Source organism: Aegilops tauschii, chromosome 2 (assembly GCF_002575655.3).
Source record: "Aegilops tauschii subsp. strangulata cultivar AL8/78 chromosome 2, Aet v6.0, whole genome shotgun sequence".
Taxonomy (NCBI): Eukaryota; Viridiplantae; Streptophyta; class Magnoliopsida; order Poales; family Poaceae; genus Aegilops; species Aegilops tauschii.
In genome coordinates this window covers 84,858,447-84,875,919 of record NC_053036.3, presented here as the reverse complement: position 1 = coordinate 84,875,919, position 17,473 = coordinate 84,858,447, and positions in this window count along the sequence as shown.

Here is a 17,473-nt window from a genome sequence, read left to right as displayed (position 1 = left end):
CATTTCCGTTCCGGCAAATTTTCAGGTGCTCGATATGTCCTATTTTAGCAAAGGTCATGCCGGATTTTTTCGTGAATTTTAGCATGACTTGTGCTAGAATATAGGAAATATCGAGTGCCTTGGATTTGCCGAAAAGAGAACTAAATGATATTTTTGGGTTGACTTTAAGTCTGCCGGGGCTCTGTATATACATGACGGTCAAAAAATCAGCGAGGGAGAGTGTCACCATATATGAGAGAAGAAGAATGCCGACTGTTATCATGGGGGTCGCTCTTCCTCTTCTTTCTCGTGATAGACCTTTTGGTAATGCACGAGAAGGAAGAGAAGAGCGACCATCACCGACGGTCGAAAAATCAGTGAGGGAGTGTCCACCATATACAGTCGAAATATGAGAGAGGAAGAATCCCGACTGTTCGGGAGTCACTTCTTCTTCTTTCGCAGGTGCTAGACATTTTGGTGTAATGCACTTTCTAAAGAAAGGAGGAGCGACCATCACCGACAGTCGCAAAATATTAGAGAGGGAGTGTCCACCATATACTTTCAAAATATCAGAGAGGAAGAATCCCGACTGTTGTCGTGGAGGTCGCTTCTCCTTCATTTTTGTGTGCTAGACATTTTGGTGTAATGCACTCGGGAACGAAGGGAGGAGCGATCATCACCGACGGTCAAATATATCAGAGACGGAGTGCCCACCATATACACCACGTAAGATGAGAGTTTTCAAGGAAGACTCGACAGACCGGAATTCAACCCGTGCTGAATAGTGATATGTGTTTGAGTTTCTGGTAATTGCCGTCGATTTATAATCTTTGAATTATGAACACATGAAATGCCTGACGATGATAGGACCCCCGAGTGCGAATACTGCAGTGACGACCGGGGAATGTGCGACAGGCATCGCCTGGAAAACTGTAGGTTCTTCACCATCAAGCTGGACGAGACCTACAATGTTTTTACGGTACGTAACGACGACAAGTATTTTTTCATAATTAAGCATGACTTGTGCTTCTTAGCTTCAACATGTAATTTTTTTTCAATTCAATTAGTGCATCCCCTGCCATGCAAGACTGTTTGTCTTGGAGAAGCTTGGTTTCTAAGAGAGTGACAATATGGAGACGAAGATAGTTCACCTTAGGACTCAACATGGTTATGCTTTTTCGGTTAAGCTGTACAATGTAGTTAATCACTCACATTTTGGTTATTCAAATTGGAGAGCTCTATGGAAGGCCTATGGATTTGAGGAAGATATGCAAATAAACTTCCATATTCGTCCTGAAGATGATGTTGAAGATAATATCGACATTTGGATGGATGTGGATATGCTTCTAGTTCTATCTCTATGTGAGTTTGTCAAATAAATTTGTTAAGCAATTTATATATTGTTTATTTAAAAATAGTTGACAGCTTATTTCCATTCTTCAAGAAATGTACAGAAGGTAGTAGACAAAACATACTACAGTTATGGCTCTGAACTAACTTGCGAGGTAAAAAATCATCTTGTCTCATTTATTAATGATGTTAAGACTTTCAAGAACAATTACGAAATTCCTCCAAATTATGGTCAATACGTGCCAAGTCCATGTGCTGAACTGTGGTAACATCCATGAAAATAGCATGGTAAGATTTTTTTTACTATTATATCACCAGTGCATCATTTGTATACATTCTTCTTAAGCTAAACTACATTGCTAACTATGTTATTATTATGTTCTTCAACAAAACCCCCCGAAGGATTGTGTGCCTCATCTGATGCATATGAAAGGTGACATGGATATTAATAGTTTATGGCCAAGTCTGCCTACGACTCACCATGGTGCATACACAACTTCTCGAAGAGATGAAGACCTCACAATCAAAGGGTGGAGAAAAGTTATGAATGATCGCAGGGAACTACTTGGAAGTAACATGGTGCACAACGCACAAATTAGAGACAGGTGGATCTCTATTCTCCATAATGGAGATTCAGGGGTTATCCTGTTTTATGCTATTTTACCTTAGAGAGAGTAGCAAATCCTAGCTAGTACTCATCATGTTCTAAGAACAATTAGCTAGTATTGGTTATGCCTATGATGATGATGAGGGGTTGTTGTTATTATGATGATGATGAGTTATGTGCTAGAATGATGAGTTGTTATATGACTATGATGATGATGAGTTGGACTCGTTATTATGATGATGATGACGATGAGTTGTTATTATGATGAACTTGGTCACTTTGGATCCATCCACTTGAATCTAATCCGCGTTTCTTTCACCCACTGAGATAATAACTCATCATGATCATAATAATATAACAATCTCCAAATTACTATTGTATCAAAACTTGTATAACGGTGTATAAATACATAATAAAACAAAACAAATGAAATACAGATGAATAGTAGTAGTGTGGGGTTATGGTGCACCCTGCTAGTACTTAGCAGCAGCGCAGGTATTAAAACACACCATTGCTAAAACTTAGCTATAGCGCGGGGACCCGCGCTACTGCTAGGCAAAAACCCCGCACTACTGCTAAGGTTTTCCCTAGTAGTGCCCCGCCTTGTTTGCATGTGCATGTGCCTTGTGACATGCCAACTCCTCAATGTGCCTGCCACTTGTTCGGTTCATAGGCTACAGTGCTACAATGAAATCAATTAGTTAAGAAATTTTACTGTTATAATGAGAAGTATCATGCATGTGATACTACTGTATATTACTTCCATAATGCATAGTACTATCATAACTTGGTATCATAGTAGTCTCATTTATTGCCATGCAAAACACATACTAGTAATTCATTTAATATGCTACAATATCATACTATGAGGCTGGTCACAATGGGTAGGAACATAAGCTAGTAACCTACACAGTTTCCTAGACTATGTTACTACATCCATAGTGGGTAGGAACATGTATGTAGTGTCATGCAACGATGTATTTATTAGGATATAGACTCATTGTTTCTTGGAGTGTGTGATGTTCTGGTAACTTAGCTAGTTACCACAAGCACCTCTCTCTTCATTAAATATGTGCCACATAAACAAACTTGTATTGGAGTGTGTGATGTTACTCCTAAGTTCCTGCCCATTGTGACCAGCCTGATACTCAATCATCTCTTTTCTCATTTAATTGTGTGCCACACAAGCAAAATTGCCTAGTTGGCATGCATGATACTACCTATGATACTCCTATTGTGACCAGGCTAATACCAGTGCACAATATGTAACACCCTGAATTTTCCCTTCTGAAAAAAATTCTTTTCAGTTTTGGCTCCTGTCTTTTTCTTTTGGTGTTCTTGGTTTTTATTTGCACTCTTGTGTTTAAATTAGATTAGTGACCTGCCTAGTTACTTGGGTTAGGGTTTTTGCCCCAAAAATCCTAATTGCCCCTTCTGCTAACTGAAACCCTAAAGCCCTAGTTGCACTACACCACCCATTTCTCTTGCACATCAATTCACCAAATTAATTGGGGAGTTGCTCCTACACATATCTTCACCATTTTCCAACTTCACACACCCACAATTAAGTCAAAGTTTCACCGGATTAATTCATCCAAGTTTCTGCCAGATCTGTTAGCTAGGTTGCAAAGCAAGTGCATTGTTGCTTCATCATATGCAGCTTAAATTTTGCATACATCAACATACACCCATATCATGCATGCCCACAAAATTTAAGCCCCATCCAACCACCATAGCTCCCTCCACAATTTTTCCAAAGTTTGCATCCACCTGGTCATATTGTGAAGGAAGTATATTTTGCATCCACCAACTTGAGCTCAAATTTGTCATGATGTTTAAACATGACAAAACATCACTGTCACCCAATTTGCATCAATTTCCATCACAATGAATGACCACATCAACCTCCCAAAGATTTTGACCAGTAAGCCAAGTTACAAAGGAAGTGCTAGCTACTCATCCTTTTGGCCTGCAAATTTTCATACGTATGCATACCCACATAAGACTAGACTACACCAAAACTCAGAGCAATTGGCCAAGCCATATGACCACAACAAGATCACCAACTCGAACAACATGGAGGTGATTGATACCTGAAGGAAGGAGGACGGTCATCGGCGGCGGCGGCGGTTTTTGAAGATTTTTTTTCATTTTGCTTGTGACTTTCCTATCTCTAGATTTGAGCATTGTAATAGAGAAGCAATAAAGTTGCTCACGAACTTGCTAGATTAGCTAGATTTTCTTTGACTCCTGATTGGTTTGAGGAGCCCTTAAATGAAACTGTACCAATCCTCATAACCGATGTAATGGTTATTTCAAATGAATGAAGTTTCGTATTTTTTCAAAAAAAAAACATCGATGACTAGGAACACGAGCATGCCTCCAAGTGGACCAAGGAGAAGGACTCGACCTAGGGCGCCACCGATGGGATATGCTAAGATCCACGTAGACGTCGGTGTCTCAAATTCGAGAGGGACTTGCTCATAGTTTAGCTAGTTTGGATGATATGTGTGGCTTATTCACAACACCATGACCCAAAATGTATCCCACAAAAAGTGGTCTTCGATGAATAAAGCGTTTCTTAAAAAAAACCCGTAGAAAAAGCTCCCAGGGATACGGGCATTCCGCGTCAGCGCAGTTATTAATTGAAAATACCATACTGCCCCTGCTTAATTATCTTCACTCCGCTGAAGAAAGACCAACCACCGTCCTTTTCGCCCACGCATTTCCTTAACCCCTGGCCTTCCACCCTCGGGGTTTAGAGCGAGAGCAGCAATTCCTCGCCTAGGTGCTCGCCCCCAATCCCCCACCCCTCTCCAAAACCTACATTCCCCGCCTGCCGATCGCCTCCCCCTCCCCGCGTTTGACGCCGGTCGCCGCCGCCGCCGCGCACCCACGCGTCGATGGCGGGAAAGCACAGACAGGGCGCTCCGGCTCCAGCCAAGGTAAAAGCCTTAGAGATAGCCGACCGCGATTTGCTCTGACGCGACGCTCTAATCGCGATTTGCTCTGACGCGACGCTCTAATCGCGATTTCCTTTGACGCGACGCTCTAATCGCGATTAACTTTGATGCGACGCTTTAAGCGCGGTTCCCTTTGATGCGTCGCTCTAGTCGCGATTTCTTTCGATGCGAGCGACGCTCTAATTGCCTGTCTTACCTGCAGAAGGGCGACTGGCCGATGTTTCATCTCGACCTGGAGGACATAACTCGTAGCTACGCTAAGCTGATAAAAAATATCAAGAAAGAGATCAAGAGGCGAAATGAAGCTGAGATAGAGAAGGGGCCAAAACTTGAGAGGATGCCGTCAGATGTTAAGGGCAAGATGTACACACCACTCCGTGGTTTTTTCCTTGTACAGCTTCATTACCAGGGGAAAGTAGTCACCCTCCTATTTCGATGGAGTGATCTGTACTTTCTAGCCTTCAATGCGAGAGGTGAAGGACCTTTTGCGACGATGGCCTTTGTTTCAAGGCGCGCATTTTGTTTTTTTTTGGGTTAGAACTAAAATTCAGTCGTTTTGGCAAATGCAGCTGTTTGGTATCAGACCCATCAGACCCGCCCCCGACAACTCAAGTTCCGTTCGATGCTAGGAAATTGCGAGGGGTCAAGAAGCTTCCATTCAGCAGCAACTACAACAAAATGGGTGGCTTTAAAATCTTCATGGGTCGCGAAGTGTTTATTTCCACTTTCGGCACATTCGACAATGCAGGTAACTCATGCTAACAACTACTGGAATGCCCAAGCTGAGGTCTGTATTCAGTTTTGATGTGTCGCAAAGTGTTTTATTTCCACCTTCGGCATATTCCATGATGCAGGTGACTTGATGCTAACAGCTGCTGGAATGGCAAAGCTGAGGTCTGGCCCTTTCGCGGTGCCTGTCGTTGGAATTTCAGAAGCTCTGCGTTGGGCACTTTTTTTAGGCTGGATGCAGAGTGTTCTTTCACTAGACATGCCTGTCATGGTTCCAGAAAGATACAGCTGCGAGTTCCGTAAGTGGTCAAAAAAGTGCAGGAAATACATTGCTGGTAAGACTCTGCGGGGCAGGGATCTGAATGCCATGTTAGGCATTATCCTAAGTACCCAAGTTGAAGAGGTAAATCTTACCTGGGGTGGCAATGCTTCAACGTCAAAGTCCAAGGTAATTGTCATCGTTGACGTGGTGTATTAACTTACGGTGACAGATATGGCATTATTAACACTGTGACCTTTTATAGCTCATTGAGAGAGCGTTAAAGAAGTCTAAGAACAACAGACACAGCAGGAAGACCTCAACTTCAGGTTCCAGGTATGAGTCCTTTAGTTAGTTAATGTTTTGATCTGTCTATAGGTTGAATGCATTGATAAGGGGCAGTCCTTTTTCTTCAGCTCTACCGAGTCCAGTTATCAATCATCATCAGGGACCAAGAGCCCCAGTAGCAGAGGTACTATTTTAGTTCCTGGTATTATTTTTCTGCAGACTTACTAACATGTTTGTTAGAATAGATGCATGGTCTATATCAAACACAGTTGGGTTCAGTTTTATGAGGTCAAGTAATGTAAGGACCACTTATGAGTCCCTGTAACCATCCTGTTATGCTCTAAGTTAAGTTGATTTTGTTTTCATTCAGCTACAAACCATTGTACTTTAAGCAATCAAAATACACTAAAGTAGTCAATAAGTTACCTTATTGACCTAAGAGAGGCTGGAGCCTCAAAATGTTTGTCAAAATTATATCAGTGGCCAAATGTTCAAAATACAGTGGGTATGAGCTACAAGTAGGTAACAAGTTATCGAAGATGTTGGTTATTGAATAATAAAAATGCATTTGGATTTGAGCTGCGTAGTGGTATTTCTTTTCCTGGCACAAGATGTCTTCTAACTGTTGCAAGATTTTTTAACTTTCTTTGTTCCTACCAGTAGTTGCATTCTTATGCTGTAAATTGTGATAACAGGATCTCCAGACGAGGGTATGCATCATTCTGGAAACAGAAATGTACAAGAGCAGGTAAAATTGGACACTGTACACTAATTTCTAATGACATTCATTGTGCTAATAAGACCTAACCACCAGTATTTACTGTTCACAGTTTGCACTGCTTGAGAACTATATTTGTATGGCTGTTTTTGCAGCTATTGGAGTTGTTCTGCCTTCCGAGCAGAATTGTTTTTGGTTGATATTTGCCATGCTACTACAAATATTGTTCATAGATCTATTCTTAATTTGTTGCTAATTTAGCATTGTTTGTATCTGTCAGAATCTGTTTGCTGGAACTCTAAATTCTGATGTTAACCGTTTATTGGATTGGAAATAATTAGAGTTGTGTGTGTAGCAACTCTGGGAGCTTTACACTAATGGATATTCTCCACAGTATTATGTTTGTTTATATCAATCATCAATAATTTTTTCTGGATTCTAATATAATGATTTTGCTAGTTTAACATTGCTTTCTATTACACTTTTGATCCTCTTACAGCCTGTTGACAATAATGTTGACATGAATTTATCCTTGGACAAGACAAACACGGACTCTGCGGCGGTTGCTTCAAGGTACGAGTTGTGGTGACTGCTGTTCTACCGAATTGTGTAGTCAGTTAGCATGGCCGACTTTCCTAGGGTTGGGGATATTTATGGCTGCTTAATGTGTTTGCTGGTTGCAGGTTATCTCACAAGGTTTCTGGTGGGGATGCCTCATTAGCCTGTCCTATTGCCAAGGCTGAAAAGGTTTGCTCCTGCCCCTCGCATGGCAGTTGTGTAAAATTATTTTGTAGGGAGATTCAGCAATTGAGTCAGTGCCTCCTTGTTTGTCCCGAAAGGCTCTCTAGCTAACTCAGTACACTTAACGACAGCTGCAACATATGCTAGGACTCCAAAGTTGTAACCCTAACATTTTATTACATGGGGATGATAAAGCTGTTTTGTTAGTTATTAGCGTTGTATGCCTACCAAGCTCTGGATATTCGTATTAATGAATGTTAGCCACAGTAATTAGTCTGTTACATTTATGTCAATCATTATAGAACTTTTCTGGATTCATATATATAGTAATATTGCCATTGTTTTGTGTTATGGGTTCGACCCTTTTACAGGGCGCTGCTGCTGCTGCTGATAACTGGAATGTGTTCGACAATGGGTATGAGGAAAAGCAAGCAGCAGCCGAGCGTGCAGCTTACTCAGCTTACAAGCGTGCAAATAAGAAAGAAGGTAAGCTTTGCAGGGGTGCTTAAATTTTCTGCCGAGTGCTAGGCAACTAGCCTGTACCATTCATCTTGTCTAGTTCATGTTGTCATTGTCCAGTTTGTTTTGGTATGGTTTATGTGCTAATGGCAAGCTTATTTAGGTGGCACATCCTCTGCTCTGATGGACATCAAGCCACGGGACAATAAGACCGACATGAATAAGTTGGAGGAGTCTGTACGCAGTATTCAAATGGACGGTCTCACGTGGGGTGCTTGTAAGAAACTTACGTCTCTCCAAAGTATCTTTACTGTAGCTCATTGATGTAACAATTTCACAAATTTAACACACTGTTCTTGTACTCTCAGCAACGGTTGTGCCGGTGGGTTATGGCATCAAGAAGCTCCAGATCACGCTGATGTTCATGGATGATGTGGTGTCTGTTGAGACTCTGATAGATGAAGTTCTCTGTCATGCACTCAGCAACGATTATGTCCAGTCCTGTGACATTGTCGCCTTCAACAAAATCTAGACTAGGCGAATCTGCTGGATTCTTGGTACTGGGGCCGGTCGTTCTTGACATCCGCGTGCCATTTGGTTGCCCCTCTCACAAAAATGCTGTATTAGTTTTGTTTTTGAGTGATGCCCTGGTCCTGAGTATGTGTTACCTTCAAATAGTTGAACTGGTGAGCGGCCTGTAATGGTGAAACATCTGTGATGTGGAGTAAAACCACTCATCCTTGGTATGCAAGGGCTGATGTAGATTATCAGTGCATACATGTTCACTTTGAACCTGAGACCCTAGGAAAGGAAATGTTGAGCAATGTTATAGCCCCGTGCTATGCATGCCAGCCTGATAGTTTAGCCGACACTGAATTCCTGATGGGGGTGTAATCGTTGGTGTATGTGCACATTTTTCTGGCTTCTAGCTGTATACAATGACCGCGTGAATACTTTGTGGCAGTGTGTGTGCTTTTGTTTCGATGGAAATATCCTGTGTTCTTGCTGTTGCTTGGTCAACAGGAAAAACTCGTACAGTAAAAGAAAAGGAAAAATTCGAAGTTTTTTTGGTTTATGTAGGGAAAACTTGCAAAAGAGACCGTGCGTTGCGATGGGAGAAAAAAAACACCACACGCCCTTAACCCAATAATCATGACTCAAGACCCCAATAGGTCCGCGTCCTTTATTTCAACATGACATCTCATCTGTGTTGCCGCTTATCCCTTCCTTCTTACCCTCGGCGACGGTGGCCTTAGTGCTCACACAACCGCATCAGGTTTTGAATGCTCTCTCTCTCTCTCTCTCTCTCTCTCTCTCTCTCTCTCTCTCTCTCTCTCTCTCTCTCTCTCTCTCTCTCTCTCTCTCTCTCTCTCTCTCTCGGCATGATGAGAAATCTGCTTTTTCCCCCTGCGAGGTTCTATTGAGGCATGCATGCATGGTCATCGATGAGTTCTTTCTTCTTCAATCTGGTTTTGTTGAGGTGTTCATTTGCAATCCGGATCAACATCGGTATGAAAGAAAGATTGATCCTACGTTATTGATTAAGGTTTGCACCCTAAATAGCATTTAAAAAGTGGTTAACAGGTAACATAACATCATAATCATATTCTACATATTTTTCTAATCATATTTCATATATTACATGTTAAAATTGGAGTTAGGGTTTAAAATGTATGATTTTATTAAAAATCATTTGTTGCATATGGATGCGGGTTAATTAACCCAAATATCAAGGTGGTTTCTCTTTAGTTCCGGTCACTTACAGGTGGATTGCGGGTTAGTTACCAGAAAAGGAAGTTTTTTTGTAAAAGCACAAAAAATCAAATTGTTTTTCTGTCACTTAAAGGTGGATTGCGGGTTAATTACTAGAAAATACAGGTTTCTTTTTTGTAAAAATGCATGGCGGACGGGCACAGGCTCTCTTCCGGTATATAGATTTGTAGCTAAATTGTGTTTTTTAGTTATCTTAGGGATCGAGCCTAATATTGCCAAGCTCGGGCTTGGAAGTTGAAGATTGGGCTTCTGTATAAGTTCAGCTCGGCCCGGGTAATGCCCAGGTTTACCCCCAACTCGCAACATCACCGAGAAGTGGACAAGGACGCGGCAGGGGATATGGCACCGAGGAAGAGGATGAGGGAAGTTAGTCGTGTCGAGGCCGACGTTTACCGCCGTGAATACATGCTGCCGCGGCACACGTGTTGTTATGCATCTAGACAACAAAGCCTTCACGTCTAGCCCCTCCAGCTCACGATCGCCGCGCCCGACAAGGACAACCTGAGTAGCCTATCTGGTGCCGCGGTGCTGCATCCTCCCCCCCTTTCATTCCGCCACCAAGGAGGAAGAGTCGGCCTCACCTGTCACCACGGCCGCCAACGTCCACAACTCACTCGATCAAATGTCGCAAAGGTATATTTTTTCTCTCCTCGTTTTTTCTAGCTTTGTCATGAATTCATTTTATCCAATGCAATTTGTGAGGTGGTGTATTCAATTGTGTTCCATGTAGTGTCGATGATGAGACTTTTTTGCACAACATGAATGTTTCATCTCAAGATTTTGATGTTGATGAAATCCACTCACAAGAATATGACACACTATGGGAGGAGCCCAATCTTGATATGTATAAGGAGAGATTTTTTGATGCAATTCCAAAAGGAAGATTGGTAAACTACCAAGAAGATGAAGACGTGTTGCTATGTTTGGAATGGAAGAAGATTAGCATTGATGCCAAAAGCGGTCTTCTTGCTTGACACATGTCAAACACAGGAGGACTGAGGAGACGAGGATGGCGACTGCGGGGACGACGCTAGCCTCCACCGCCTCTCCCCCGCCCCCGCCTCTCCCACCGTGCCCGCCGGCGCGCCGCACCTGGCCGGTGCGGCCGCCCTCCTCCTGTCTCCTCACCCCTCGGCCTCCTGCCTTGCCTCGTCGCCCTCCCCTCCTCTGCCCCCGTCTGCCTCTGCAGCGACGCGCGCTTGCAGTTGGGCCGACTGGGCGGCGGAGGAGGACCGGCTGGACGCCGCCGCGGTTGCCGCCGAGTCCGTTTCCGCTTCGCTGACCGGTTGGCGGCGGCGGTGGCGGCCGCCGAGTCCGTTTCCGCCCCGGTGCCTTCCCCTCCCCTCCCCCTCCTTCTACCTTTGCGGGTGCGGCCGGAGGCCCACCACGCACCACCTTCCCCTCCGCCGCAGGGCGCCGGCCGTCCGGCTGGTCGTCGTGGCCGAGGGGCCCGAGCGTGAGCTTGGGGGGTGGCCGGTCGGTCGGAGTTGGGGCGGGCGGCGTTTTCATGGCGCTCTTCCTTGTCGGTATTCCCTTCGAGTGCTCCGGCGTTGGTTGCGGGTGGCTTAGCCGGCTCGGCCTCGACCGGGGTCGTCCCCCGCGGCCGCAAGTTTCGGCCTTTCCGGCAACGCCCCGCCGCCGGCGGCGTCCTGGCCTCCTAGGGGGGAAACCCTACTCCCTCCCCTCCCTCGGTCGGGTTGTGGGCTGGGCCTAGGTGGGCCATCGACGCAGGTGGCTCGGCCTTCGAGTGGCCCACCTTCTGGGCCTGTGGGGGGAGGCGGGGATCCTGGGCCGTCCCGGGCCTCTCTCGTTGGGCCTACCCTTGCTGGGCTGCCTCTCTCCCTGGCCTCTGCGGTCGGGCCGCTCTTAGAGCTCGCTCCTGCCCTCTCGCTAGGGCTCGACCCATCTCCTTCCCTCCCCACCCCGACTCCCTCCTTCTCATCTCCACCGCCATCCCCTCCCTCCCCGCCCTCCCGCACGCCGTCTCGGATCCCTCCCGCCATGGCTCGCGAGCAAGGCGATGGTGCCCCTCGGCCTAAGCGGCGTGCCGATGGCCGGGACGGTGGGGCGGCCCAAGCTTCGTGCCGTCCCTCGCTGGATGGGGCCCGCTGGGAGGCCGAACTTCGCGTCTCGATGCTCAAGGGCAAGGGGGGCGGCGTCCGCGTCTGAGGGGGGTTGGCGTGGTGCTGACCCGCGAGACCGCTCGCCGGAGCAGTGGCGCGGCCGCGGCCGCGACCGGGACCGGCTGTCTCCGCCTCGCCGATCCCGCTCTCCGGCTCGCCGATCCCGCTCTCCGGCTCGCTCCGGCCGCTCTGAGGCATCCCCCCCGTGGCGCTACGACCCCCCGCGTTGCCAGGCGCATTTTTCGCCTTCCGGCCCCAACAATCACAATGGGCGAGGTGCCTTTGCGAAGAAGAAGAAGAAACGCGCAGCGAATCAGCAAGCCGCGGCCGCGTCCGCCCCGGCATCCTCCATCTCCAACCCCCCACTGTGCCTACGGCGGTGACTCCCCGTCCACCGGCCCCGGCGGTGACGTGCTTCAATTGTGGGGTGGAGGGGCACTGCCAGGTCGACTGCACTCGGCCGCCCGCTTGCTTCAAGTGCAAGCGCGCCGACCACCCCGCCGCGCTCTGCCCTGACCATCTGACAACGGGGGTTCTTGGCCTCTTTGGCTATGCACTTGATGATTTGGGCTTCTTCCAGATGAATCTCCCAGTGCCGGCGGCTTCCTCCTCCCTGACTGCTCTCATATCCATCCTAGACGGCAAGACGGCGTCCCCAGGGATCATTGATGAAGAGCTTCTCCACCTGTTCAAGCCGGATTGGGACTGGGAGGTTGCTCCTATTTCTGATCGGGAGTTCATTGCAGTCTTCCCTGATCCTGTCAGCCTCCGCTATGGCACCCACAGTGCGGAGTTGACCCTAGCGCTTCATCAGCTAAAGGTGCGCATATCGGTGCCCTCGATGGATCCCCTCGCCGTGGCCTCCCTCTCCATCGTGTGGGTGCAGATTCGTGGGCTTCCTCCCATCGCTCGTGTGGACGGGGCCATCCGGGGCATGTCCCGGCTCCTGGGTAAGATTGTGTCGATTGACCCTCTCTCGCTGCTTAAGGGGCCGGCCGTCCGTGTCCAACTCAAGACCCCGGACCCCTCCAAGCTCCAGATGACCTTGCGGATGTTCTTCAACGATGCTGGTTACGATCTCCACGTCTCCGTCGAAGAGACGCTCTCCGCTTCCCCTGCAGACCCCATGGATGGCTCGGACCCGGAGGCCGACCCGGACCTTGAGGGCGATGGCGGGCCCCCTTCTGGTCGCGATCAGCGCCGCCGTCCTCGGGGCCAATCCCCGGCTTCGGAGCGCTCGGACGAAGACTCCGGGGATGACCGTGGTGCTTCGCCCCGGACTGGTGCGGCGGTCCCTCCGTCCCGCTCCAAGGCCATCACCCCGGTCCTCCCCGCGGATGCTTCGGGTGAAGGGAAGGAGGACATCGCGGCGATCGCCGCTATGCTTGACGAGGTGGCTACCTTACCTCCTGGCGCCATCATTCCAATCTTCATGGAGGCGCATGTATCCTCCTCCGACGGTGGCGTCAGCGACACGAGCAGCGTGGGCATGGAGGTGATCCCGGCCTCCTCGCCTCGTCCCTCCTCTCGTGCCCCGCCTCAGGATCCTTCCGGCGCCGTCCCCGTCATGCCTCCGGCCTTGTCCGAGCTGTCCGAACTGGTGCCGGCCTCGGGGCTTTCGGCGCGGGCCGCCCCTCCCCGCCCCCCCGCGGCCAAGCGGCGCCCGCGGTCGACATCCACTCCGGCGTCGTCGGCTCGGAAGAGCGTGCGGCTCGGGTCGGCGACCCCCCTGGTGGGTCCATCTCCCAACGCCGTGGAGAAGGCTTCCCGCCGTGCCGCGGCGCGGAACCTTGATGCAGGTCCGTCCTCCCATCCTACACCGGCTCTTTTATGCAATGATGATGAGATGATTGAGGATACCTCCTTTTCGGCCCTTGCGGGGTTCCGTTGGGTCACTTAGCAAAAGTCGCGGCGGATTCCGCCATAGTTTTCCGAGGGGAGAAAGGTCCCCCCTTAGAACAAATTGCATCCTTTCAGGCCAAGGAGGTCTTGGAGGGGCGTCTCGCGGCTGCTCGGGCTCGCGAGGCGGTTGCGGCCGATGAAGCGGCCCCCCGACTCCGCGCCCAACGCATAGGTCATCGCCTCGGGACCTAGCCCCTGAGGAGGTCCGTGGCAGGACCCGTTCGCGGACAGCTCAGTTGCGTCGTGCCCTGAGTGCCAACTCCACAGTGGGGTCCCGGGACGACCCTGTAGGCGAGTAGTTATGCGTGCGTTATTCTGGAACCTACGGGGTTTCGGCCATGATGGCCGCCGTAGGCAACTGATTGATTACATGCACGACGAATCTGTGGATGTGGTAGCGATTCAGGAAACAATGCGGGTGGATTTTTCTTTGGCCGAGCTCGAGCGCTTGAGCCGTCACTTATTCACCTGGCACTGGTTGCCATCTAGTGGAGTGGCCAGACACTCCGGGTATCCTTCTGGGTGTGAAGGATGCCACCTTCGAGGTGGGACCATGGATCGTGGATCCCACTTTGTTAGTATGGAGGTGTGGGAGCGTGATGTTAACTTCAAGTGGGAGGTTATTGTGGTCTATGGCCATGCCGATCATAGTCGATCGGCTGCCTTCCTGGCCGAACTCCACACCAAGATTGCCTCCGCGACACTTCCGGTCGTGGTTGGCAGAGATTTCAACCTCCTCCGCTCAGCGGAGGAGAAGAGTAACGCAAGGGTTGACCTCGCGGAGATCCGTCGTTTCAACGACTGGGTTGTAGACTTAGGACTGCTAGAGTTAGACAGGGTTGGGGCGAGATACACTTGGACCAATAGACAGGTTACCCCAACCCTTAGTGTGCTCGACCGGGTATTTGTCTCTCCCAACTAGGAGTTGCGGTTCCCCCTAGCCTCTCTCCAGGCCATTACGCGCATCGGGTCGGACCATGTGCCCCTTCTCTTGTCCTCTCGTGATGAGAGGCCACGCCCCCCACCGCGGTTTCGTTTCGAAACCTTTTGGCTGCGGCAGCCGGGCTTCACGGCTGCCGTCCAGGCTCACTGGGCGTCGGCTTTATCCGAACCCCATAGGGCGATGTCGATCCTTGATGAGTGGCATCACCTGTCCAAGCGGTCTAGGCAATTCATGAAGGGATGGGGTGCTAATATTGGGAGGGACCTTCGTGTCCAGAAGGCTACCCTCCTCGAAGAAATCCGTGCGTTGGACCTTCGTGCAGATATCTCAGGGATCTCTGCAGAGGAATGGGCACATAGATATAACCTGGAAGAGTCTCTCATGGAGATCTACTCCAAGGAGGAAGAATTTTGGCGCCAACGCGGATCTATAAAGTGGGTGCTGTTTGGTGATGCCAACACAACTTACTCCCAGGCTATCGCCAATGGCCGTAGGAGACGTTGCTCCATCCCCCTTTTATGGGAGGGCGGCCATCTTTTTCAGGATCCACCAGCGATTCGCGCTTTGGTGGACGACTTTTATAAGTCGTTATTTATGGGCCGCGCCAGGGGCGGTGTCGCCCTGGCCGACCATATCTGGTCACATGACCAGCTAGTTTCCCCGGCGGAGAATGCGGCGTTAATGGCCCCATTTGATGCCGCGGAGGTGGAAGCGTTCGTCAAATCAATGAACCTGACCTCGGCCCCAGGCCCCGATGGGCTTCCGGTCCATTTTTTCCAGGCCTTCTGGCCGATGGTCAAGGAGATCATTCTGGACCTATTCCGGGACTTCGCCAGGGGGACATTAGACATGTCTCGTCTCAACTACGGGATCATCTCCCTGATTCCTAAAGTCCCAGGAGCTGCCGGCATTAGACAGTTCCGCCCCATCACCGTCCTTAATGTGATATTTCAGATTCTGGCCAAGGGGTACGCCACTAGGGCGGCCCTGATCGCTCCGCGGATACACCATCCGAATCAATCGGCCTTCACGAAAGGTAGATATATTCTTGATGGGGTTCTTGTCCTTCATGAAATCATTCATGAGGTCAAGACCAAACACCTTCACGCGGTGTTCTTCAAGATTGACTTTCACAAAGCATATGATACCGTCCATTGGTCCTTCCTTCGGGAAGTATTGCTTAAACGTGGCTTCGATCCCCATTGGGTGGCTCGGGTGATGCAGCTAGTGATGAGCGGTCGTACGGCCGTTAATATCAATAGGGAAAATTGGACCCTATTTCACAACGGGACAAGGTGTTCGGCAAGGGGACCCGATTTCCCATTTCCTTTTCAACCTTGTGGTTGATGCGTTAGCTTTGATACTTGATTTGGCGAGACAGGCCGGCCACATCAGGGGGATTTGCCCCCATCTTGTGGCCAATGGAGGCCTGACCCATCTCCAGTATGCTGATGACACCATTATGATGGTGGAGGGTTCGGATGAGGATATCCGGAACCTCAAATTCCTTCTCATTTGCTTTCAGGAGATGTCGGGCCTCACGATCAACTTTGCCAAAAGTGAGGTCATGGTGCTCGGATATTCCCCATCGGAAGCCCAGCGCATTGCCAACCGCTTGAATTGTCGGTTGGGGTCCTTTCCGACCACTTACCTTGGCTTGCCGGTTAGTGACAACCGTCTACTAGAGAAAGACTTCCGCCCTATAGTTGCCAGGCTCCAACCGCGGATGGAGCCTTGGCAAGGGAGATGGCTATCCAAAGCCTCTAGAGTGATTCTGATGAACTCCTCCCTTATTAGCCTCCTGATGTACCTCATGGGATTCTATAGTTTACATGAATCCCTCCATCAGGAGGTAACCAAAATCCTCTCCCGGTTCTTCTGGGCCGGTGAGAACAATAAACAGAAATACCACATGGTGAAGTGGTCTGAGATCTGTAAGCCTAAGGACCAGGGTGGTCTTGGGGTCATCTCATCCAAGCGGATGAATATTGCCCTCCTCTCAAAATGGCTCTGGCGGATCCAGACTGAGGAGGGCGGCCTCTGGCTGGAGATTATTCGCGCTAAGTACCTTCGTGGTCAACCATTGGCTTTTGCCTCTAGATCAGGCGGGTCCCAGTTCTGGCAATCGGTGATCCGTCTGATGCCTGTCCTACGCATTGGGACCGCCATCTCTGTAGGGTCCGGCTCTGGTACCCTCTTTTGGCTAGATAGATGGGCTGGGCCCCGCTCATTTGCAGAGCGGTTCCCTTCATTATTCTCGATCTGCACCCGCCCACTCCTATCGGTTGCGGTAGCCTTAGCGGACTTGGGGGTTGTTACCTTCTGCCGTACCTTTGGGGCGGCGGAACGCGAACAATGGGACGAGCTAGTCGAATGTATTGCACTCCGCTCCCCCTCCCTCGAGCCGGATACGCTATCTTGGCATCTTGAGCCAAATGGCCGCTTCTCAACTAGGCCCCTTTATCAGGCGATTGTCCCCACTCCGGGACCGGCGGAATTATCCGTTCTTTGGGAAATCAAATTTCCCCTAAAGATCCTCATATTCCTTTGGCAGTGGGTTCGAGGCCGGCTACCCTTGGGCACGGAGGTCCGCAAGCGTAGCGGCCCTGGGGATGGCCTCTACCCCCTTTGTTTGGTTC